Here is a 27343-nt window from a genome sequence, read left to right as displayed (position 1 = left end):
TGACTGAGTGAGTGGAACTAAAGCACGCGATCAGTTTCAGAAAGATCTGCTAGCTTTACTAATCAAGAGCAAAGAACTCAAGCAAGCAATACATTCCTCCATCATGGTTGGAGAGCTAGGGTTCAAGAGGCCCAGTTTTCTATCCATGCTCAAGCAAGACTACCAACAAAAATACACCTTGGTATCCTGAGCATGCTGCTAACGATGAGCATGGAGTAAAGGATAAAAGGAAGCAGTATGTATTTTTCAAATGCATTGTCCTTTAGAGACAATTAGTTAGCTACTGACTGTCTGACCTAAAAGGGTTTTTCTAACCAAGATTCTTCCTCCCAAGAAATATTTTCACTTTTAAATTAGAGTATAAAGGCAATTATAGGCCTAGTGGCCACACTTACTTAGAAACAACCCTACTGGCATCTTCAAGCACTCAGAAAGGCCCAAATATAAACAAGGAGACAAATAAAAGAAACAATTTGGCAAACAAGCAGCATCCTATAGGCACCACCAGCAGCAGCTGTAAACAGCAGTAAAGAACCAAGGGTTCAAAGATCATCAGTCAACATATTGTGATTGGTTTGGAGAACAGAAGAAAGGAAAGGATTATGCTTACCAGTCAGTGATAGCTATAAACAAAGCAGAAGAAAATACCAAGAACAGAAGTCAAAAGAAGATGGCAGCTAACAGTAAGTCACAGAGAAGGTCAGCAAGGGCGAGAGCACACAGCACAGTTTGGCAACATGGCAGAACAAATAGCTACTTGAGCCTCAGTAACCTTGAGGGCAACAGGGTGATACGGTGCATGTCAAAGCTATGCCCACCATGCAATACAGCTGGAGAAGGGAACCAAGGGTAAATAATATAGGGGCTACTGGTGGGGCACAACAACTTAAGCTGCAGCTTGCAAGGCAGGCATCCCACATCAGAGTGCTGGGTGGGTCTTGGCTGCTCCACTTGTGATCAAGCTCCTTGAAAATGGCTTGGGAAGCAGTGGATGATGGCCCGAGTGCTTGGCCCCTGCCACCCATGTGGAACACCCACATGGAGTTCGAGGCTCCTGGCTTCAGCCTGGCCCAGCCCTGGCAGTTAGTCATTTGGAGAGGAATAAACCAACGGGTAGAAGATTCTCTCTCTCTCTCTCTCTCTCTCTCTCTCTCTCATTCAGGTAAATAAACAAATCCTTTTAAAAATGCAGTAAATAATACAGAGAAACACTAAATCACTTAAATTTTAAGCTTAGCTGAATGCATACTTGTCTATTATCCATACAACTAGAGCAAACACTCTTCCCTAGTTTCAGAGTCTCCCAAAGCAATTTGGATTAGTAGAATGATCAAGAGCTAGAAAGGCGGCAAGTTATTGCCTAATGAACCCTATTATGAAATTTTTGTGTGACCTCGAACAAACCCAGTGGCTTCTTAGGACATAAGTTTTCCTATTTGAAAAGGAGGGGGAGGTTATCACACACAGCAGGTAAAATACTGCTTGAGACACCCGCATCCCATATTGGTGTGCCTGGGTTTGAGTCCTGTCTCTGCTTCCAATCCTGCTTTTTGTGAATGTACAACCTGGGAAGGCAGCAGATGATGGCTTCAGTGCTTGGATTCCCACCACTGGAGACCCAAATGGAGTGTTCCTAGCTCCTGGCTTTGGACTGGCCCAGTCCTAACTGCTGCAGGCATTAGGCATTTGGTCAGTTAGCCAGTGGTTGGTAGCTCTCTTCCTGTCTCTCTGTATTTCTATGACTTCCGAATAAATAATTTAATAATCAATAATGATAAATAATAATTTATTTATTTAAAAGAGAAATGGGCCAGCGTTGTGGCTTAGTGCATCAAGTCACCACCTGCCCACATGGGCACAGGTTCAACTTCCAGATGCCCCAATTCCATCACAGCTCCCTGATAATGGCCTGGGAAAAGCAGCAGGAGATAGTGCAAGTGTTTGGGCCCTTGTCACCCATGTGGGAGACCTAAATGAAGCTGTGGCCTCTTGGCTCTGGCCTGGCCCAACCCTGGCCATGGCAGCCATTTGGGGAGTGAAACAGTGATGGAAGATTCTCTCTCTCTCTCTCTCTCCTTCTATCTCTGTAATGCTTTCAAAATAAATAAGTAAATCTTTTTAAAAGAGAGAAAGAGAAGGAGAAGGATTAAAAAGCATGGCACTGAGTGATGATGTGAATTACATTCCCAGACAATGTGTCATTCACATGGTGATCTATGAGAATGGCACCCCCTGGGGTTAAACAGTTCACAACTTGCATGAAAGTGAAAGTGGTCAGGGTTAAGATTCATTCCAGGTCCAATAGTCAGGAATTCTGCAAAACTAAAAGTGTGCTTAGTTTGTCGTTATTGGTCTTTTTAAAGATTTCTTTCTTTATTTATTTACTTAAAAGGCAGAGTTATCAGAGAGAAAAAGAGTTAATGTTTTCAAAATTAATTCATTTAAGAGGAAGAAAGAGAGCAAGGGAAAAAGAGACGCACACATGGGTCTGGGAGAGGTATTCATTCCAAGACATTCCATTTGTTGATTCACTCCCCAAATGGCCACAACAGCTGGTGCTGGACCAGAAGGAAATCAGGAACTCAATGTGGGTCTCCCACATGGACGATAGGGACCCAAGTACTTGAGCTATTACCTGCGGCTTCCCATGGGCACATCAGCAAAAAAGCTGGATCAGACGCAGAGTAACTTAAGCTCAAACCAGACACTCTGATATGGGATGCAGGTTTCCCTCACAGTGTCTTAACCACTGCACCACAACACTTGCCTCAAGTTTTTTGTCTTAATAATCCTAACATATCCAATAAGTCAAAAGATCTAAAGGCAAAAAACTTAACAGTGCTCCTTTGGCAAACCGAATATGTGACTTTCAGTACCTAGGGAAATTAGGGAATGAGAATAATTTCTTATGGTGCAAAGAAAATCTTAGTGGACTAGGCAAACTAAACTTTAGTGAAAAGGAAGGATTATTTTTGAAAAGTGTCTTGTCAAATACCTAGAAGTATCAATAGGTTATTAGAAATCAAATTGTATTCAGAATTAGATTTCTTCTTTGGGGAAGAAAAGAAAGGTGTAGAGTTCATTTATTCAGCGCATCTTTACTGATCAACCATGTGCTACTTCTCAGAATACTACATGCTTGTGATATAGAGAATTAGCCCTTGAGGGATTCCTGCCACAAAGGAATAAGGGATGAAAAAACAAGTGTCCAGAGGGTAAGGGCAAGACTTCTCACAGAACATAGAGTATTTGAGGAACCCTGTGAGGATAAAGAGAAGATCATGAGACTCCCTGATGTAAGGGGTGGAGGGGACAGTCCACAGAAAAGAGAGTTCATAAAAGGATAGGACTTACTGGAGAACCATGAGTAGCCCAATGATCACTTCTCTGGGTACATGGCAGGAAGTAAGGCTGATAAAGATAATTGGGGCTTTGATTGGAAAGTGTTCAGTAGTTTGCCTTGTGTCTGTTGGCCTTGAGAAAGGCTCAAGGTTTTTAATTAGGGAGAGTCATGATCAGATCTGTATTTCAGTAAGATCATTCTGTTGGTTGTTGGAGAATAAATTGTAGGGTGGAAGGGAGGTTGAGGCTTGAGGCTGGGAAACTGGTTTCAAGACTGTTTTAATAGCTATGAGAAAAGTGATGAAAGCCTGAGCAGTGAGGATGGACAGGAGGTTGCAGATTAAAGAGGCATTTCAGAGGTGGAGTCGCAAAGGCTTCATAGCTAATTAGACAGACAGGTGACAGAGAAAGGGTCACGCATTGGATGGAGGTTTCTGACTTGGGCAAACTTGTAAATGGTTGGGTCCTTTTACTCAGAAGCTACTTTATAAAGTTGATCTTTTTTATAGTTATTTCTTTTTTCTTTTTTTTTTTCTTTGACAGGCAGAGTTAGACAGTGAGAGAGAGAGAGAGACAGAGAGAAAGGTCTTCCTTCCGTTGGTTCACCCCCAAATGGCCGCTGCAGCCAGCGCGCTGCACCGATCCGAGGCCAGGAACCAAGTGCTTCCTCCTGGTCTCCCATTGTGGGTGCAGGGCCCAAGCACTTGGGCCATCCTCTACTGCCTTCCCGGGCCACAGCAGAGAGCTGGACTGGAAGAGGAACAACCGGGACAGAACCGGCGCCCCAACCGGGACTAGAACCCGGGGTACCGGCACCACAGGTGGAGGATTAGCCAAGTGAGCCGCGGCACTGGCCTTTTATAGTTATTTCATTTAGCAATCTTACCTCCACTCTGCAAACTTATGATTCTATCTGCATTTAAAGTGTTGAATTCTTGAAGGCCCACATGATAGTTCAAGGCATGATGAAAGAAAACTGAGTGTATTATTTTATTTCAGAAAGGATTGGGAAAACTTTATAACTCATCAATATTTAATATAATGTGTCCTGAGGTAGGGCTTGTGGCACAATGGGTTAAGAAATTGCTTGAGACGCTGGCAATCTATATCCAAATGCCAGTTTGAGTCCTGGCTCTTCCACTTCCAATCCATCTTGGGAAATAGCCAATAATGGCTCAAGTGCTTGGGTCCCTGCCATCCATAGGGGAGACTCAGATGGAGTTCTGGACTCCTAACTTTGGCTTGGTCCAGCCCTGGATGGTCTGGGAATATGTGGAGTGAATCAGAAAATGGGAAATCTCTCTCTTTCTCTCTCTCAAAATACACATTAAATTAAATAAACAATTATAAATAACATTAAATATATAAGTAAACAATAAAAAAGAAACTTCAAACTATTTTTAAGATAATGTTTCCCATTTGTTAGTAGTCATACTCATCAATCTGTCAGAATAACTACATTAAATTTTCCATTATAATTTGGAATGAAAGCATTTTACAAGTAGTTTTTACATCTTGATCATTTTTATGTCTTTTACATAATATGTATTTTCTATGAGCTTTAAACATTTTTAAATTAGCTTATTTATTTTTAAAAGATTTTTATTTAGTTTTGAGAGGTAGAGTTACAGACAAAGAGAGGGGGAGACACAGAGAGAGAGATCTTCCATGCACTAGTTCACACCCCAAATGGCCTCAATGGCAGGAGCTGTTGATTTGAAGCCAGGAGCTAGGAATTTCTTCCAGGTCTCCCATACAGGTGCACAGGACCAAGCACTTGGGCCATCTTCCACTGCTTTCCCAGGCCATAGCAGAGAGCTGGATCAGAAGTGGAGCAGCCAGGACAGGAACTGGCGCCCGTATGGGATGCTGGTGCCACAGGTAGAAGCTTAGCCCACTATGCCTCAGCTCTGACTCCCTAAGTTAATTTTTGTTTACATCTTAGTCCTGACCTTCTGTTTTTAAGTCATTGCTGTTTCTTTGCAATGAATTGGTCAATGTGAGAAATATTTAATGCCATTCCCATTTCAGTACTACAAATTATGGGGTACCTTTACTACCAAAAAGAATGAAGTTCTTGGTAGCTGGTCCACCTCCTATTTGAAGAGAAAAATAAGTGTGCCTATCTCCATTTCTCAAACTGCTGAAGGAAAAAAACAAGTCCATAGGTTAACCGCAATGTTCAGAGAATCTTACGCATGTGACAGATTTCTTCCAAAAAGATAACCATGAAGAGATAGCAGGAGAAAATACACATTTACACTCTCCGATAACTGCTTGCACTTATTTTTTCACAAGTGAATTCAGTACAGCTAATTTGCCTTTTTAATTATGGTCTTTTCTTTCAAATTACTTTGCTCCAAAGATACCCTGCTCTGATGTCAGTAAAATCTTTCATCCTGAGCATGACATCCACACATTCTTATGGAACTTTACAGCTTACAAAGAGTTTTCTCACAGGCTTAGGAGAACTCTCTAAAACAGGCACAGCATTACTATCCCTAATTTGTTTTTCACAAACAAGGGAGAAGTGAGATTTAAGTACTTTTTTGTAGGAGTGATAGTTTTGGCAAGTCATATCCTAGAACTGCAGTATCTGATAGAGTAGCCCTAAGTCACATGCAGCCATTGAGCACTAGAAACATGCTAGCCTGAATTGAGATGTCAGCTAAGTGTAAAATACACAACAGATATAGAGGACATAGAACAAAATGAAAATATTTCATTATGCCTTTTCATATTGATTACACATTAAAATAATAGTGTTTTGGATATTTTTGGTTAAGTAAAATATATTAGTAAAATTCATTTCAGGGGCTGGAGTTATGATGTAGTGGGTTAAGCCATGGCCTGCAGCACCAGCATCCCATATGGCTACAGGTCTGCTCCACTTCCAACCCATCTCCTTGCTAATGTGCCTGAGAAAGCAGCAGAAGATGCCCCAAGTGCTGGGGTCCCTGCACCCATGTGGGAGACCCAGATGATGCTCCTGGCTCCTGGTTTCAGCCTGGCACAGCCCTGGTTGATGTGGCCATGTGGCCATTTGGGGAGTGAACCAGCGGATGGAAGATAGATAGTCTCTCTTTCTCTAACTCTGCCTTTCAAATAAATAAACAACTTTAAAAATTCATTTCACCTGCTTGTTTGTTTGTTTACTTTTTTTGACATGCAGAGTTAGACACAGAGAGAGAGAGAGAGAGAGAGAGAGAAAGGTCTTCCTTCTGTTGGTTCACCCCCTAAATGGCCGATGGCCTGCGTGCTGCACCAATCTGAAGCCAGGAGCCTGGTGCTTCCTCCTGGTCTCCCATGCGGGTGCAGGGCCCAAGCCACAGCAGAGAGCTGGACTGGAAGAGGAACAACCAGGACAGAACCGGCGCCCCAACCGGGACTAGAACCCGGGGTGCCAGTGCCACAGGCGGAGAGGATTAGCTTAGTGAGCCACGGCGCCGGCCACCTGTTTGTTTTTACTTTCTAATGTGACTACTAGAAAATTTTAAATTATGTATATGGCTGACATTATATTTCTATTGGACATCAATATTTTAAGGGACCTGAAGGTTAGACAGCACAGCTTAGTCTTAAAATGACAGATGATAAATTCATTATAGATTATAAGGCAAGGGACACAGGATAAAAGCTGTGTCTCTGGACAATCAGTCTGGTAGTGGCATATGGGACAGTCTGGGGAAAAAAAAGCTATACTCATAAAAAGAAGCTAGGACACTTGAATGGTAATCCAGGAAAAAGGAATCAGGGCCTGAATTATCAAAGGAATGGAAAAGGAATTAATTGAGAAACCTTTGCGACAGGGTAGAACTTCATAACAGATAAAGCACAGGCCTAAATGAGCTGCTTTCCTGGGAGACCTAAAGAATGGAGGTTTAGGACAAAGGAGTAACTTGGAATGGGAAAAATCCTGTTAAGGGTTTATTTTCTCCTAGGAGTAAAATGATGATGATGACGATGATGCTGATGATGATGATGACGACGACAATGATGAAGAAGAATGCTAGCTAATATTTTTCATTGCCGATATGCTACTGACTCCATTGTGCTAAGCAGAGCATCTTAGATATATCCTCATCTGAGGCTCATAACCACCTTGTAGGCAGGTGCTGTAATTTATAGATGAGGACCCTGAGGCTCAGTGAGTATAAGTAGCTTGTCCAGGTCAAATGACAATAAATAGTACCACCAGGATTTGAACTCAGGTAGCCTAACTTCAGAGCCCACCAATTTAAGATACTAGACTAGGGACTCTTCCACATAGTCTGTGTATTCACCTCATAGACACATCTTGTTAGATTAACTTAGAAGTTCCTAAGTTTAATATAATTCTCCAATTCCACTTAATATAAGCCCACTTTTTCTATGTCTAAATACAGAACCATTGGGTGTGCAAAACAGTGAACTGGAAATTAGAAGAGTCTGGTCTGTTTCTTGTTGCCACTAACCAGCTTGCCAAGTGGTCCCACGTAAGTCACTTGGTCCCTCTGGGGCACTGTTTTCTCATCCAACAAATGAAAAGCCTGTAAAAACAACTCTAAGCTCCCTTCCAGTTGTCATAACCTTTAATTCTGTACTGTCACAATCCTTTATATCAACCCAACTTCCAGAAAGAAAAGACCTCCTGCCTTAGGAAATGCAATAAATCAGGCAGAGTTTCCATTTGTATGGTCAGCTAAGAATGTCTTTCACACCAACACAAAGCATGGACCTTCAGCCTCTTAGTGACCTGGGTTCTGGTCCCAGCTCTATGGAACTAGTCACTTGCCATGTATTCCCCACTCATCATCATAGCAAGGACAGAATTTACACTCCTCTCCTCAGAAGGGCAAATCCTAAAAGCAAGATTTTCAACATTCTCATTTCTTTTTTCTAATCTGACTGGTGGGTTTGGGAACAGGAGACTAGCATGCTCAATTTAGACCTGATTCTGAAGCTCTCTTTAGTTTTCTGGTATGTTCTATAACATGTGATGCTGAAGGAGGAGTCTCTGCTGCCCTCCAGCATGAGACGTCTGTCAATATGTGAACTATTTGGAAGCTTTTCACAAACACACATCTAGGCAATAGCCTTCGATCTAGCTTTCATGAGGAATCAAACTATTATTTAGAACTCTGGCTGGCTCCTGTCTTATTTCTATTAATTCCAAACAGATGAGAAGGTATTATTTTGTGGTTCCCCTAAGCTTCACCCTCCTAATATTTGTCTGTCCTGGATTTATCCCATTTAGCCAGATTGTTTCTCCAATTCATTGATTTTTATTTATTTTTTAAAATACAGGAACACTTTCCACCATCGAAATCTTGTCAAGAATTATAAACAAGTAGAAGAGATAAAAGTAGATCAAGTATCCTTGAAGAGGATATGGGATTAGTATTAGCACCCTCCCTGAAAACTCCTGCTCTGTCTGTCTCTAAAGGTCACCTGTAATACTTTCCCAAAATATTAGCAGTCTTTTTTTCTTTAAGATTTATTTATTTTTTTGAAAGGAACAGTTACAGAGAGGCAGAAGCAGAAGCTGAGGCAGGGGGAGAGAGAGAGAGACAGAGAGACGGAAAGAGAGAGAGAGAGAGAGAGAGAGAGAGAGAGAGTCAGCCTTCCATCCGTTGGTTCACTCCCCAGATGGCCTCAATGGCCAGAACTGTGCTGATCCAAAGCCAGGAGCCAGGAGCTTCTTCAAGGTCTCCCATGTGGGTGCAGGGGCCCAAGGACTTGGGCCATATTCTTCTGCTTTCCCAGGTGCATTAGCAGGGATCTGGATTGTAAGTGGAGCAGCTGGGACTGAATGGCACCCATATGGGATGCTGGCACTGCAGGCGGAGGCTTTACCTGCTATGCCACAGCACTGACCCCTATTAGCAGTCTTGCTAGACTTAGTATAATGCACAAGCTTAATAAGCAAGCTATTGATTTTCACATCCAAGGTAACTGACAAAAGATATTGAGGGCAACTGCACCTAACTTTCCACAGAAGTGCTTCCTATAAACTACATAAATTGAACATTTGTAAATCAAAGAACGACTGAGTAATTAAGATTCTCTAGGAAGTAACTTGTTAACAGGGACTGGCAGTGAGTCTGTCTCAAAGAGAAGATAAAGCAGGGACCGGTGCTGTGGCATAGCTGGTAAAGCCGCCACCTGCAGTGCCGGCAAATCTTCCTAGCTTGCTAGGAAATCCTTCACAATGAATGAATGAAAAACCTCATTGACATCCAGCGATGTCAAGTTCAAAAAATTTACAGAAAGGGGCCAACACTGGTACAGCAGGTTAAGCTGCCACTTGTTAGGCCAACATCCCATATCGGAGCTACAGATTGAGACCCGGCTACTCTGCTTCCAATCCAGTTTCCTGCTAATGTACCAGGGAAGGCAGTGGAAGATGGCCCACGTACTTGGCCACCTGCCACCCATGTGAGACCTGGATGGAGTTCTTGGCTTCAGACCTGACTGTTGTGGGTATTTGGGGGGTGAAAACAATGGATGGAATATCTTTTTTTTTTTATCTTTTATTTAATGAATATAAATTTCCAAAGTACGACTCATGTGTTACAATGGCTTCCCCCCCCATACCGTCCCTCCCACCCACAACCCTCCCCCTTCCCACTCCCTCTCCCCTTCCATTCACATCAAGATTCATTTTCGATTATCTTAATATACAGAAGATCAGCTTAGTATACCTTAAGTAAGTATTTCAACAGTTTGCTCCCACACAGAAACATAAAGTGAAAAATAATAGATGATTTTTTTAAATGATGATGAAATCAGATCAGACCTATTGTCATGTTTAAATTGGATGGAATATCTCTTGATTTCTTTATCTCTGTCTCTTTCTCTCTGTCTCTCTGCCTTTTGAATAAATAATCTTGAAAAATTAAAAAGCTTATGGAAGAATGGGATTTAAAATGTTTATTTCAGTATAAAACTGTTTTTGAAATCCGTACATAGCACTTTCACAATACACTGTTTCCACGAACTTTTCAAGACCACTCATACATGTTGCTTTCCACGTCTTGACAAGAGTTTTTATCTTTTATTAAAGGATGTGAAGTCAGCCTGATAATATTTGCCCTTCATAAGCCCACGTTAGAGGTCTAGTCAGGCTCTTATAGGTAAATGCAAGCTAGATGATTAACAGATTTGAGTATTTTCCCAGATGTCACAAGTCAAAGCCAACAAATCTAAATTTAGCAGGGTCATCATTTCTCTTGTTGGAAGATAAAATATTTCCCTTTTTCCATCTGCTCCCCATAAGTTTGGGGAAAACTTGCTCTGTAAAATCCAAACTAATTTGAATAAATAAATTTTAATAGCACTGTTCAACCAACTTACTTTCTCCTTCAATTTAACATTCTATCATCTTTATCATCACAAACTGTCCTGTACTGGTAAACTGACCAGTGAGTTGGAATGATGTGAAAAATCAGAAGCCTTGCTTTTTCAATCAGCTCTTTCTCCCAAGGAGACAAATGATTTTTTTCTGTTGGTCACTGCCCTTAACCTTATATGGAATACTTGTGCAAATTACAGATTTCCCGTGTCAAGAATTTTCTTCTTACAGTGAAAATGGACTCCACTTCTGATTGATACAAGATAAACTTTACCTGCTTTTGTAGGTAAAAAGACACTACAACAGCTGAATCACCTCAAAATGATAAAATAGCTTTTAAAATTACATCTACAGTCAGCATACCTATAAAGGAGGTTGTTAAAATTATGAAGTACACATTAGGAAGACACTATATAATTACAAAGGAACTGTCTTGCTTCTTGTATGTGCTTTTAAAACTCCCTGTCTGCATCATATTTTCTGACCCTGTATGTCACAGTTTCCCCCTCCCAAAACTCCAGCAATTCATTTTGATTTTACTGCTTGAGGTTTTCTTACTTGACTAAAGATACGAATATACTTCTAGGCTCAAAGGAGGCATTTTATTAATCTCATGTTTTTCATGTACTAGTATAGTTTTTTTTTACATAGAATCACTTATTTTAAGAATATCCAGTTCTCATTTAGTTAAAGCTACTACGCCCAAGGCGTCCTCTTAGTGTCCTGAAGTTGTTAAAATGTGCAGAAACAATTTTTAACACAAAAGCCAGAGTAATGTTTATCTCTGGGGCTACGAAGATGGATACAATTGGAGAGGGACACACAGAGGGCTTCTATGTTACTCCAATGATTTACTTGGTTTGATTGAATTTGTCTCTCCCTGAGAACTCTGAATGCTTGCATTCTGTGGTTCAGCCTACCAATTTTCATCCACATGCTTCAGGAAACACTGCCAGCCCAAGACCACATAAAAGATATCTGGCTTACTTGAGCTTTCTACTTTTTTAAATAAAAGTTCTTAAGAAATTACCCCTAATATATTGCAGAAACGTATTTGACAGTCTGTGGCCTGCTGAATTAGTTTTCACAGTTAGACTCACATGACCACATATTTTAAGTAAACTGGACAAACAAATGATTCTGCTTACACACAGTTAACCATTTTACATTACTGGTCTCTTTAAAATGTCTAACGAGTTATTTTAGTGGATAAACAGTCATAAGGACTAATTTTGAGAATCTGCTGTACTTGGGAGGGTGAAGTTTTACTTTTTACTCCGGGGAAAGAGGATAAAATTATAAAGCAGTATACCTCTCAAAGTCACTGGGAAGCAAGAGAAGATCAAAAGGAATTTGATCTTCACCAGTGGAAGGCAACACATAGAAACCAATAATTTAAGAGACTTTCCTCCTCTGTCTAAGAGCCAATTGCACTGCTACTGTTGCAGAAGCATCTTAGAACTTACCAAACTTGGTCAGATGTAAACATTACAAGTTTCCTTTCCCAGTCTCTTACCATTTCAACTGTAGCTGTTGACCAACCATTAGGAAAGATGCTATTGTGTGGATCACTCACTCAGTTGTTTAGTTTGGCTTCCAATAGGAAAGGTTTTTATGGATGCATACATACAATAACAACAAAGGTGGCCTTGGGCAAAATATATGTAGATAGGAGTAAGACTGTTTCACCCAAACACTGCAAAAAGTGTCAAGCATATGAGGTAGCAGAATGGGCATTTATTACTTTCTATACTACCATTTCTTTCCCCCAAACTAATTCTTTCTAAAAAAAATTCTCCTAAAAATTTTATGAGCTGTTTTTTTTATGTGATAAAAGTAAAACACATTCATTACTGAAAATCCCAACAGAAACACAAAATACTTCTGTCTTTTCACCAAACCCTCATTTCCACTCTTCTGAAGTAACCAATGATAGGACTCCATCCTGAGAATGAAATTGTTAGCAGCAAACACAAATGATATCAAAAGGAAGGAGTGGCATTTACTGATTTAACCACTACGTGTGCAAGATAGCACATTAAGCACATCCAGAAACTGTTTTCTAAAACATAAAATAATTTTGAAATTGCCCTGAATCCCAAGCTTCAATTATTCCACTTCCTGCCTTTTAGTTATACAATTCTCTCTCCTGTACTTTTTCAGAAGGAACCCTGGAAATAATCTAGCCTAATCCCTTCATTTAACAGATGAGGAAACTAACACCATAAAAGATTAAATGACTTGCCCCAGGGTCATGTGTATAATTAACAGCAGACTCAGACTAAGAATTCAGTTTTCAGACTTGCAGTCCAAGCACTCTTTATAGAATTGCTGAAGTGACACAACCTACCATATAACAGGACAATGGAGTGGATGATCTATCAGACGGGATGTACTCTGAACACTTTATAAAACCTGATTTTGTTGAAGATATTACTGAGGATTTTTATCTTATTTTTTTCAAATTTCTATTTTTTTCCTTATTTGAAAGGCAGAGAGCCAGAGATAGAGAACTTTCATCCACTGCTTCATGTCCCAAATTTCCCCAATAGCTGAGGCTGAGCCAGACTGAACTAAGGAGACTGGAAATCAATCAGTCTCCCACATGGGTGGCAGGGACACAAGTGCTTGAGCCATCACCTGCTGCCTCCCAGATGTACATTAGCAGGGATCTGGAATCAGAAGCAGAGCTGGTGCTTGAACCCAGGCACTTTGATATGGGATATGGGTTTCTCAAGCAGTGTCTTAACTACTGTGCCAATGGCCCACCTCTAAAATCTTATTCTTATAAAAGTTTCCAGCAATTTTCTGAGTCTTCTCCTAACATACAACTCAAAAACATCACTATGAAATAAAGTTGACAATGTCTATGCACAAATGTAAGCTTTCAAGTAAAATAGCTTTGCTCAGCACATCGTCACTTTCTTCATTCAAAAACTAATACAGTAAGGAACCCTAACTTTCCAATGCAATGGTTGTGTTAAAAGGCTTGGTACTCTCCCTAGAATCCTATTGTCTATTACCTAGCTATGTAGGCTGTCTTTGACAGAGATGGAAATAAACTGGAGACTAAGGCTTATTAGACAACGGTGCCTCCAGGCAACTTCAACTTCAGGCCAGTTTAAATCAAAACATCTTGGTCTAGTTCAGGCTAATTATCCAGTAAAGGTCATATTCCTGCTCCCTCTCCCCTTCCTTCTGCAACTTCTCATCATTATAACAGCATTTTAAAGCATCTCCTGTCACATCCTCCCCCTCACGTCACACCATGAAGGAATGCTTTCAGTTCACTTCCTCTCCACCCGCAAGCCTTCAGCTTTGGATTCCCTCTTCCTTTGGATAACTGATGTTCTAACGGCTGTCATCAGAAACAGTGAGGCATGTTGGGAGTGGAAGAGACAAGTCTGGATCAAGTGTGGAGTTTCTGTAGAAGTGATAGGAAATAAGTTTATACAGACATGTGCAGCAGATCTCACAGTACTCCAACTATGAGGCTGAACAATTTAGACTTTAGACTTGACCCTATGAAGGCTTGTGTGGAGGGTGATATGATGAAACTAGTTTTTTTTTTTTTTTGGACATTTAGCAGTTGGCATAGATAGAGATAGGTATTTGAGATGCACTTGGAAGACAGTTATAAGGGTAACAAATGGTCAAAGCATAAAAATATGAGGACCTGGATACATTGATGGATGGCAGTAGAAATGAAGTTGAAGGCATATATGCAAGAAGCATTTCAAAGGGATAGGGAATGGGCCTTAGGAGAGTATAAAATGAAAGAATCAACACTGAATAATGACTACCTTTCAATCCTGGATGACCAACAGATGGGGAATATGGAAATAGGGATAGGCTTTAGAGATACAGGAGGTTAACTGTGGGTTGAAGGTAGGATAGACAACCAGTGATGTCCTGTAGTCAGCTGAAATGGATGGGTGAGAAGCTTAAAATGGCGAGGCATTGGTTGAGTTGGGATATTTGAACCCAAGAATGAGGTAGGATGCAGTCATCAAGGGGACGAATTTGGAGTACAGGGAAAGAATTATCAGAGAAAGGGGTGTAGAAATAGAGGTGATAGATTTCTGGAAGGAAGGGGCAGTTAGTTTCAAGTGTAGTCAAGGACAAAGAAGCATTGGTAAATTCTTCCAAGTAGCTCTATAGGAAATCCTAAGACCTCCCAGGGTGCACATTAGCAGGAAACTGAGCAGGCTATCTAACCCAGTTACGTTGATGTGGGACATGGACATCCTACTAGCGCGCCTTAACTGGCATCTTATCTCCTGCTCAAATGTCTACCCCAGAATTCCACTTTTTATACATAGATCTGGCATATTACCACAGAAGTCTTCATGTAATGTTTCTCTGGTTAAGACTCCTATGGCTGGCTTGCTAGCATCCCCATTTTGTCTCTGAAATCCACTCCTCAGCCATAGACCATCTAACTAAGGAACAGAAGAAAAGGTATCTGGCCAGGAGAGGCAGTGGCTTGGGAATGGGCAATCTGGATGAAATGAAGACTGCACCAACAGACAGGGAACAGACTGAGGCACAAAACTCGGCAAAGGCAGGATAGTGTGACTAGGCCTTTTACAAAACCAGTCCTACCTTCTCCACGGGTTGTGGATCTGAAGGATCTAAATGGCCACTCTGGTATACACTGGATGTCTTTCTTTTCCCCAAAGGAAATACATTCACCAGGAGATATTAGTAACGTGAAGATGGCATATCGAATTCTGGTGACCAATACACAGCCAAAGACTATTCCTAACACTCCTGCTCAGCCTAGGCCACCAGGCCTCACCTTTAATCCCCAATATATACAAGGGTACTCGAAAATGGAATGGGTTTTTTAAAAATAAATTTATTTTGGTACAGAAAAGTTAGAAATCCATACACAGTGTTTTCATAATACACATTTTCCATGAACTTTTTAAAGATGCTGCATAAACATGGATTTCAAAAATATTTGCAGCAAAATAAACTTACTTTTTCATTCCATTTTTCCACTAAGTATTGAGCTAATACTATCTAGGTCTTCATTAAATGAGGCACTCAACTACTCGACACATGACCAAGTCAGAGAGAATAACTGGGAGACATCAAAGGTTGAAGTGGTTTTTACAAATGCACAATGACATTCACCCAAAAATGTCTAGAAAATAATTAAAATGATAACACTAGAATTAATGATTTTTATTTACTGAGTGTTTATTATAATTCAAGGCACTATCATATTGAAAATTGCTAAAAATAATAAGCATGACCATCAAGTCTAAAAATTTATGGCTACAGGGCACATATCAAAATGAGAAAATACCCATGAGAAGTTATCAAAAGAAATATTTTATCACAATTGATAGGAAACTTGAAGTGGTTACTTGATACTGTGGACTAGAGAGAGAGAGAGAGATTTGTGTTACCAGTGGCTTTGTTATTTAACCTGGCTGGCCCCAGTTTTCTTATCTATTAAAGTGGCAATACTAGTACCTGTTTCAAAGGCTGAAAATGATGATAAACTAAATAAACTTTACTTTCATTGGCACATTAACCTGTATATAAGCATTACTCAATAAATGTCAGCTGCTATTATTAGAAATCTAGTATTTGTTCATTATTATAAGGAAGCAGACACAAGTCCAGTTATAACTGAAACATAGAGATATATGATAAAATGCAGATAATACCTTTGACTATAAGGTGGGATTTAGGAGGATCCAAAACAAGGGCTATAAATTGGTCCCACTTCTTATACTCCTTTATGTTATTCATGAGGACATTTGCATGTCCACTCAGCCTCAGAATTAAATATTGGTATTTATTTCTTAAACGGGGCCCACTGGGAGGACTAGTCTTACAGAAAGTTAACAACTGCCAAAAGTAAGAATCCTAGGAGCCCTCTTGCCATGTGGACCTCCCTCTCTTTCTACACCACTGATAATTCCCCACAGTGTAAGACCAGGGCTCTGCTCAGTAAGAGCAGCAGTACAAACTCACCTTTGTTTCACCAGTTTTCTGCTATGCCAAACTAGAGAATTTGTTCTTTATCCTTTTTCTTCTGATGGCTGCTGTTCCTGAGAATTCTTGGGCAAAGTAGCTATCTAAATGTGATAATGGACACATTACATCTTTCTAGTAACTTTGAAAGCACACGAAATGTTTAGTGCCACTGTTGAGCACACATATATAGTCCCTGGTACTCAGCCAGGAAAAAAAAATAGAACTTCTAACCCAACCAGTTGGATCACCAACTGCATCCAAATGTCTAAGCAACTGAACTGGCTTTCAATACGAACAAGAATGGGATGCTTTCATATTCTAGTCCAGAGCCAAGGATTATTAAGCTATCAGCTGTCAACTGTATGATAACCTTTCATGCATAAATGAGTCCTTTATGGCAGTGTTCCTTTTAAGCAGAACTTCAAGAGACAGGATCCTCCTTCAGAAACAATTTCTAGGATATAAACATCATAAAATATCTTAAGAAAGAATATAGGCTGGCACTTCTGTTTAATAGAGATATACAGCATACCACATATGTATTTTTATATTTTTAAGGAGCCACATTAAAAAAAGTAAAAAGAAACAGCCACATTTAATAATAATAATAATAATAACAATAATTTAATCTAATATATCCAAAATACTGAATTATATCCTGTTTGGTAGAGCATCCATTCACAAATTAGCCACCCTTTCAGTGCTCAATAACCACATATGGCTAGTGAATGCTGTGCTGAATACTGTAAATAGGGCCAGTCTACACATGACAACCTGGCTTATTTGAAGAGCTATGCTAACTCCCACTGCCATCTCAGCCCTCATTCTCTTTGCTAGAGCTCTTACAATGTCCCCACCCCTCACTTGGAAGTACCAGGCCACACAGAGATGCGAGGAAGAAGGTTGTGGAGGGGGGAGTTTTTTTTTTTAAGCAAATCAAGTTGAAAACCCAAACACAGTTCCCAGGAGAAACAATAATGAACACAATAGTTCTATGGCTAAGTGACTTTAAGGGTTAAAAAGGCTTTCCTGGGGAAGAAGGTCTGGGAACCTAATCACCATTTCCAACATTGTTTCCAGGAGAGAATGTGTTCCAGCTACCAATACACACACAAAGGGCCCGCCTGGATCTCTCATTTACACAGTCTTAATAAAAAGGAAGAGGAAGCCTTGTTTACAAAGAGTTTTTTTTTTTTCAGGTAAGGACTGCAATTAAATAAGTAGGTTCTTTTTATTCCTTCTCACATGTGCACGCGCGCGCGCGCACACACACACACACCCGCCCCATACAGACAAGTCTTTCAATTCCAGTCCTTCTCTAGGAAGCACATTTCTCCCTGACATTTGGAACAGCTGCCATGTTTGGTCACTGTGAAACTGAGAACTCCGTGTTCTAAGCAGTTTAAACGATTTTCCTCAAGCAAAGGCAAATGGAAAAGCAAAGTATTTGCCTTCTCCTTACCTGTACCCTCTCCTCTGCCATCCTTCCACCCCAATTCTAGCCCTAAAGCCAAAATCTCTCAAGTAGCCAGCACCAAGGCACAACTACACAACTTAAACTGCATCTTTCTGTGTCTCCCACACATTTCACTCTCCCCTCCCCACCAGGCCACTTCAATAAGCAAACAAGCACACAGACAACAAGCCTTGCCCTGTTTTTTTTTTTTTTTCAAATTTAACTAATAGCTCTTCATCCTCGAAGAAATGTACAAACTTTAATTTATGGGTTTCAAAGCCCATTTGCCAAGCATTTTCACCAAATAAACTGAATCCTCATGGAGTCCTGCACGCTGCTCCCTCTCTCATCTCCTTTGGTTAAGAGGCCTCTGCTCTTGACATGCCTCCAACCCCCTTCTCCCATCATCTTTTTCCCAGCGACTACCCTCAAGACCCTTGATGACTAGCAATTTGTCTTTTAGTATTCTGGTCCCCTCTTAGGCCAGGTCCTTCTTGTGTCATCATAGGCCCCTATAAAGAAACCTAGTGCACAGGGAGAGCTCCATAAACACAGGGTAAATGAGTACTTAAATTGCTGTGGGGGCAATTCACTATCAGATGTGTCTTTTTGAAACACCATTCTGATCTTATCACTACAATGGCACTAAAATTCAGACCAGGGGTCGGCATCATGGCACAGTGGTTAAGCTACCACTTATGACACCAGCATCCCATGTGAGTGCCGGCTGCCCCACTTCTGAAACAGCTCCCTGGTAATGTGTCTAGAAAAAGAAGTGGATCGTGGCCCAAGTACTTGAGTCTATCACCCACATGGGAGACCTGAATGGAGTTACAGGCTTCTGAGTTTGGCACAGCCCCAACTACTGCAGCCATTTGGGTAATGAACCAGTGGCTGGAAGTGCTCTCTCTCTCTCTCTCTGATTCTGCCTTTCAAATAAATAAAATAAGTCTTTACAAAAAAAGTCAAATCAGTAGATACCTTCAGGGAGAGAGAGTGCAAGGAGAGGTAACACACATTTTCTGGTTCTATAGTTTGGCTTGCAGTGAATGTATAAACATAAAATGCATCAAGTCATTAGGATGCATGTATTTTGCTAAATATAACTTATGCTTCAATAAACAAAAGAAGAAAGAGAAAGTCTATACATTTATCTTGTAAAAAAAGACTATGATTCTATTGTTTTATAAACTTGAACATATATAAAAATGCTGGCTGTAATAAGCATATCAAATAGTTAACAGTGTGTGCCCTCTGAGGAAGAGCAATGTAAATGGGAGGCTGGGAGGGGAACTGAGTAGCTTTCACACTTACATATTACTTGAAACCTTTTTCCCATTAACTGATTATCTACTAAAACCTAGGCACTCCCTTAGGTACTAGGGGTACAAACAGAAATTCAAAGAACTCACATTAGATAGGAAAACATGAACAATAATACTCACTAAATAATTTTGCTAATGCTGTATAATTAAGGTATGGACAAAGATTTAAGGGATCACTGTGGGAGTTGTTACAGTTTAGAGAAGGGGTGGAGCACACAGGACAGATGACTTCTGAGAATGCAGAATGAAGAACTGAGGTGTATCAGGCCAAACAGTATGTCCCAGGCAGAGGGAACAGCATCAACAGTGACACAGAAGCAACAGGCATACTGGCTTTCAAACTTAATTTCTCACTGTAGCTAGAGCCTGAGGTCCATGAGAAGAGAAGAGTAGAGAGAGGGAGCATTTGGTGCAGCAGTTAAGCAGCAGCTTGGGACCAGTACCTGGGTTTGACTCCTGGCTCTGCTCCTGATTCCTGCCAATGTGCACCCTGAGAGGCTGCAAGTGATAGCTTATGTACCTTAAGTATCCCTGCTACCCACTTGGTGGTATAAATAAATAGATAAAGCTGACAGTGTTAAAAATAACAAAGATTAAGAAATGAGTTTTGGGGCCAGTGATATGGCATAACAGGTAAATCTGCCACCTGCGACACTGGCATTCCATATGGGCATTGGTTCGTGTCCTGGCTGCTCCACTTCTGATCCATTTCCCTGATAACGGCCTGGAAAACAGCAGAAGGTGGCCCAAGAGCTTGGGTTCCTGCCATCCATGTGGGAGATCCGGAGAACCTCCTGGCTCCTGGCTCCTGGTTCCTGGCTTTGGCCTGGCCTAGCCCCGGCCATTACTGCCTTTTGGAGAGTGAACCAGTGGATGTAAGATGTCTCTCCCTCTCTGTAACCTGACTTTCAAATAAATAAATAAATCTTTAAAAAAGAAACAAGCTTAAAAACATTTATTAAAAAGAGAAGAGATGGGGCAGGTGTTGGGGCAGTGGTTAAGCCCTCACTTGGAACACCCACATCCCATATTGGAGTGTCTGGATTTGAGTCCTTACTTGGATTCTAATCTAGCTTCCTGCTAATGCAAATTAAGGGTAGATGACCACAATGCATTAGGTGACAATGCAAGTGTTTGTGTCCCTGCAACCACATGGTGGACTCAGAGGGGTTCCAGGGTCTTAGCTTTGACTGAGTCCATTCCAGCTGTTGGAGGAATCTGGGAAGTGAACCAACAGATGGAATATCATCTCTCTTTCTGCCCTCTCCCAGCCTTTCAAATAAATAATCATTTAAGAGAATATTTTTTAAAGGAACAGAGTGGAGAGATAAGTGTGGGAAGGTAAGACAGGGTCAGATCACAAGGCCTTTGAGGCCAGGCCAAAGAGTTTTGATTTTATTCCGAAATGCAATGGGAAGCTACTGAAGATTTTTTCATAAAGGAAATACATTTAATTTTACTTCATCTTACTTTATGAATTATCAACTTTGTGGCAATGAGAGGGAACGACCAGTGGAGAGCACAATCAGAAGTAGGGAGAACAACTGAATGGCTTCTGTCACAATGAGCCAGTTGAGAAATGATGAAAGTTGGAACAAGGAGCAAAAAAAAGAGTGGAAAGAATACAAGACAGGTTGAGGCTAAAGAACAGAAGGGCCTCAATAACTTTTAAACATTTTTATTTATAAATTCTCATTTTCTTTGAAAAGCAGAGAGAGAGAAAGAAATAGAGATAGACACAGAGAGATCTTCCATCCACTGGTTCAGTCTCCAAACGACTGCAACAGCCAGGTTTGGGTCAGGCTGAAGCAAGGAGCTCAGAACTCCATCTCGGTTTCCCACTTGGGTGGCAGGGACTCAACTACTTGAGTCGTCATCTGTTGTTTACCAGGGTGTGCATTAGCGGGAAGCTAGAATCAGGGGTGGAGCCAGGATTTGAACCAAGGCATTCCAATATGGGATGTGAGTGGCATCTTACTTGCTGTGCCAAACGCCCAACCTAGCCTCCACAATTTTGACAGCATTCTCTAATCATCTTTCAGCTGGCTCCTAGTCTGAAAATTCTACTTACACACCTTGCTCAGAGACCTAGGCCTATCCCATTATCTCTTCCCTTTTCTTATTTCAGAACAACCCACATGCCTGAGAGGGCCAGTAAGGAAGGTGAAAAAGAAAGCAAAACCATAGGAACAATAATGTATCAGAAAAGTCAATGCACTGTCTCTGTGGCATTTTGAATTTTCATAGTCTATTGCATTGTCTAAAACTGCTGTCATAGGCCATGTTGCTGTTATTTCACCAAAAACTCTTCCTGTAGCTTCTGAAAGGCTCCCTAAAAGTTACTCCTTGTCCAAAGAAGACCCATAAAATATACTCACGGTGATATGAAAAAGTTCTCTCTTCATTAAAATGCCAATGATATCTACAGCAGATATCATTTAAGAAACTTGGAAGTTTACTTGACAAATGTGTAAGTCAAAATTTTACCTTTTTCTGACACATGTTGGCAAAGGTGTATGGATACCATAAGCAAAGTTAGCTACACGATGTAAAAAAGCAACACTCAAGGGCAAATTTGACTTCTTCAAATGCTGTGGGTTTTAAAACCACAGACTTGGGATATTTCTTTGAAAACTCTCTTCCTATTTATTAACAAAAATCTCTGACCACTATTTATGCACTTTTTCAATTATTTCTAGAGAAATTATTTCATTTTATGTTAAAAATAATTTCCCTTAATAAATAGAAAGTAGTTTCAAACATAAAACTAGCTTTAATGCTAATACTAATATTCATATATACCTCTGTCTAATGCATTATTTTCTTCCAAGTTAATAGCAATGAAAAGCCTGCTTCTCCCTCACTGAATAAAAGGAAATTATGATTCATAGCAAAACAAAACATAGAAGACAGCAGAACCTCAGCCAAGACTATTAGAACTATTATATATTTAAAAATTCACACACAATGCTTTTTAAAATCCACATTATTAGTCTTATAAGGCTACATCAACAATTTAAAAATATTAAACAGGCTTCATACTAGCTGTGCACACTAAAAGCACCATTGTACAAATGTAGTGTTAACTTGTAAGAGTAGGTATAAAACTTGTCTACAAAGTAACAAAACAGATGTAGCACACAAGGCTTGCATTTCGTATGCTTTTTATATGGTTCCCAAATCAAACTTAATTCCTCCCAGGCAATGCTGACTGCAAGGAACAGGTATGACTAATTTTAAAAGAGTACACACAGCTATATACTAAGGGTAAGCAGTAAAAAGTTACTACATCTTTGGTGAAATACTATATTCACGTACTCCACAGTATACATTAGCGAAAAAAATTCCTGTCACAGTAACTTTTCACAACAAGATTTATTGTCAGAGCTTGTAAGTGGATATACTGGGAATATTTGCATGCCTATTAAGGAAAAAAGAAAGAAAGAAATCTCTCCCAATCAAACGTCCAACGCATGCCTGTTACAACACCAATAGAAATGAATCTTCTGGTACAAAATAAAATGTACAGCACCAGCATTGTGGCACACCAAGTAAAGCTGCTGCCTGCAATATCAGCATCCCATATGGACACTGGTTCCTGTCCAGGCTGTTCATGTCCAGTCCAGCTCTCTATTAATGCACCCAGGAAAGCAGCAGAAAATGGAGAACATGCGAGACCCAGATGAAGCTCCTGACTCCTGGCTTCCACCTGCTCCATCCCTAGCCTTTGGAGAGAAACAGAAGATAGAAGATATCTCTCTCTCTCTCTCTCTCTCTCTCTCTCTCCACACACACACACACACAGAGACACACACACACACACACACCCCTGTAACTCTGCCTTTCAAAATAAATATTTTTTATAAAAAAAGAAAATAAAAGACATTTTGTAGTGTTTGGATGTATATAACAAAGATATGAGAAGAAAGCAGTTATTTTAGAAGAGATAAACCATAGAGAAACTGAAAAATATACTCAATTACTCTGCAGAAGAATAAACTACCAATAAAAGCATATCTAACAACACTCTACTGAAAGGACCAAGACTTAGTGAAGAGTCAAGTTTTAAGCAGGAAATAAGATTCCTGCAAACAATCAAAGAAAAACCGATATGATAACTAGAGTAACAGAAAAAAGATATAGACGGCTCTTAGCTACTAGAAAGTGAAAGACTCAATTTTAAGGAAAAATCACCAGATGTTCTAAAATTTCAGAGTGACCAATCTGGCCAGATCCTAAAAGCAAAAAGAAAAAAAAAAGCTGAGAGAAGGGTTAGAGGGTTAGGGTGTGGGCGGAAGGAAACGACCAAAAAGAGACTCAGAAAAAGAAAATGCTAATAAAATATGGCATACTGGGGCCAGTGCTGTGGTGTAGCAGGTAAAGCCACCACAGGCATCCCATATGGGCACCTGTTCGAGTCCCAGCTGCTCCACTTCTGATCCAGCTCCCTGCTAATGGCCTGGGAAAGTAGCGGAAGATGGGCCCAGTCTTTGGACACCTGCCACCCATGTGGGAGACCTGGAGAAGCTCCTGGCTCCTGGCTTCAGCATGGCCCAGCCCCAGCTTTTGTGGCCATTTGGGAAGTGAATAAGCAGATGGAAGATATCTCTATCTCTACCTCTATTCTCATTCTCTGTCTCTGTCTCTGTCTCTCTCTCAGTATCTCTGCCTTTCAAATAAATAAATAAATCTTTTAAAATATAGCATATCTTTAGTAATTCAGGTACAGATGACATAATGACAAGAATATTATTAAGGCTGGTAACCTTTTCCTAGAACACATAGCTATTATCTAAGAATAAAATGAAAAACTTGAATAAATACTAAGAAGATAGTGAATAATTAATAACTAAACATGGCACATAAAGTTTATCTTTTCATAATTGACTTACATAGGAGAAAAAAGATGAAACTCAATTTTTTTTGCTTTAAGAAAAATGTAGTAAATAAAGTAGGGTAAACAGAACTAACAGGTGAAATTTTCACATCCAACATTTTCCCTCTGTTTCTTAAAACTATCTGGAGCTCCTCAAATAACATGGATAAATTACAGAGACACTAAAAATTTTATGTATGGGGAGATTATGTGATAACTTGGAATCATTCATGGACTAAAGTAGGTGGGAAAAGCAGAATACAAAATAGGTGCACTGTGATTACAGGGCTAAAAAGATGATGTTATGATGGCTGTTAAAAATGTTTTCCTGGGGCCAGCATTGTGGAACAATGGGTTAAGTCACTGCCTGTGATGCCAGCACCTGACATGGATGCCGGTTCAAGTTCTCACTGCTTCACTTTCAATCCATCTCCCTGCTAATGTGCCTGTGAGAGCAGTGGAAGATGATCCAAGTGCTTGGGCTCCTGCCACCCATATGAGAGACCCAGAAGTTCCTGGCTCGTGGTTTTGGCTTGACCCAGCACCAGCCATTGAGGTCAATTGGGGAGTGAATCAGCAGACAGACGATCTCTCTCTCTCTCTCTCTCTCTCTCTCTTCTCTGTGTCAAATAAACACATCTTGTGGCAGGCACTTTGGCTAGTAGGCTAAGCCTCCACCTGTGGCACCAGCATCCCATATGGGCACCAGTTCCTGTCCTGGCTGCTCATCTTCTGATCCAGCTCTCTGCTACGGCCTGGGAAAGCAGTAGAAGATGGCCCAAGTGCCTGGGCCCTCGTATCCACGTGAGAGACTGGGAAGAAGCTCCTGTCTCCTGGCTTCGGATCCACCCAGCTCCTGCTATTGTGGGAGTGAATGGCCATTTGGGGAGTGAACCAGTGGATGGGAGACCTTTCTCTGTCTCTCCCTCTCTCTGTCTATAACTCTACCTCTCAGATAAAATAAATTAAAAGCAAATAAAAATAAATACATCTTTAAAAAGTGTGTTTCTTTCCGAAGATTTTGTTAGCGTTGCATATAAGTTTTATAGACCAAAAACTATTTCTAAACTATCAGTCTTTTGGCATTTGGAAAACTACTAAATACATAGTTTTTTTTTGAACCAAAAAGAAAGTCATACTGCTTTAGAGTTCATCTTTGACTAAAAATTAAAGACCATTTCTTCCAATGGCCCCACATCACAAGTGGTTTAGCGGTACACTATTGGTACTCAAAGACTGCAGCTGTTCAGACTTAGGATGTACAGACATCTGCTTCTTTATGCAGAAGAGAACAATCACACCGTTTGGGAAGCTGACACTCTGAAAAAGCTTATGGCACTTTGAAATGTCTACTTGCTCACTTTTTTCCTAACTAGATAAGTAAAAAAGTGAAAACAAAGCATCAAAAGCAGACTGGCTTTGGGGTCCACATTGTTGCATAGCGAGTAAAGCTGCTGCCTGCAGGGCCAGCATCCCACATGGGCACCGATTCAAGTTTCCACTGCTCCACTTCCCATCCAGCTCCTTGCTAATGCACCTGGGAAAGCGGTGCAGATGGCCCAGGTGCTTGGGCCCCTGCACCCACGTGAGAGATCTGGATGGAGCTCCTGGTTCCTGGTTTCAGTCTGGCCCAACCCTGGCATTTGTGGCTATGTGGGGAGTGAACCAGTGGATGGAAGATCTCTCTCTCTCTCAGTAACTCTGACTTTCAAGTAAATATCTTTTTTTTTTTTTTACAAAAAAGCAGACTGGTTTTAAGGGGAACATATATGTGACATTAGTAACGGAAGCTCAGAGTTTCAAGAGGTTTCATTAAGTCTGAAGGAACACGGAGTTTGGCCAACTTCAGTTTGGTAGGTCCCATTAAGAATCGCATATATGGAATATATTGAAACTGCTCTCTTTATATTAATAGCATATTAACTTGGGAGTTGATGAGAACTGTGTTGTAGTAATTATCAGGCATTTGCTGTGACCTGAGAATCTAACGTACTCATGAATTCCTTTAAAAATGCCTTCCTCTACTGAAACGGTTCACAACACATCCGGACTGCGCCTACCCAGCACTATGCTTTAAGATAATGGGGGGGGGGGGAGTGCAGCAAAAGACATGGAGGATTATGATAAAAAGCTTTTTCAATATGCAAGCAGAACTCCCATGCAGGTTGACTGAACAGTTTGAGTTCTTTTATCTAACCATGGCAGACAGAGCAGGTCTTTATCTCCTCAACATAGGAACGTAAGTTAACTACTCCACGGAGGCCTACTCCTCCCTACTTTTCTCCTGTAGGTCAGAACCATGCGGCGCATATTGTCCGCTGTGATCACATCACTGCTCTAAGTCGATTCCTGTTCAGTTTCTCTTCCCTAGACAAATCCCTAAGTAGCTAACACAAACCTCATTTGTGATGTAAATAGGTAGGCCAGGTCTCTAAAAGCTCTGCCCCTCCCTAGAGGATTCTGCCTGGCATTCCTGCCTGACCCCACGCCTTTGCTCCTCTGGGATCTCCAATGAGAGCTGGGCAGAACCTGAGTCCCGCGGCACAGAAACGCCCAGAGCATCTCGGCGCCTGGGGGGCTGGCTCCGCGGACAGATTTCCGATTGGGCGGGGGGGGGGGGGGGGAGGGAGGGGGATGCGCTGGCATGGCCCGAAGGCAAGAGCAGGAGTGCGGCGTGAGAAGGCGGGCAACGGGCTCTGCCACGCTCGCAGCAGGAAGGGCAGGGCAGCGGGAGCCAGCGGAGAGAAGGCGGAGAAGGGCGAGGAGCCCGCGGAGCTCAGGGAGACGGGGCGGGGCCGGAGGAGGAGCCCGGCACGAGGAAAGCCCGCGCGGCCGGCCCCGAGCGCCTCGGGGCGGAGTCTCCCGCTCCACCCGCCTCCTGGGCCGCGACCGCGCGTGGGGCGCCCCGAAGGGGCGGGCCTGCCTCGCGTCCTCCCTCCGGGTCTCAGGCCCTCCTTCCCCTCTTCTCCCTCCCCTCCCTCCTTTCCATCTCAGCAGCGCCCTCAGTCTCCCTC

General features: G+C 41.2%; 1 protein-coding gene across 8 annotated transcripts in view; it reads right to left on the bottom strand.

Annotated features, from left to right (window-relative positions):
* Positions 1-27343, bottom strand: part of INTS6L (integrator complex subunit 6 like) — a 69602-nt gene that overhangs the window by 41263 nt on the left and 996 nt on the right. The window lies entirely within an intron of this gene.

The sequence above is a fragment of the Oryctolagus cuniculus genome, chromosome X (assembly GCF_964237555.1).
Source record: "Oryctolagus cuniculus chromosome X, mOryCun1.1, whole genome shotgun sequence".
Lineage (NCBI taxonomy): Eukaryota > Metazoa > Chordata > Mammalia > Lagomorpha > Leporidae > Oryctolagus > Oryctolagus cuniculus.
This window is presented reverse-complemented; position numbering and strand designations above follow the sequence as displayed.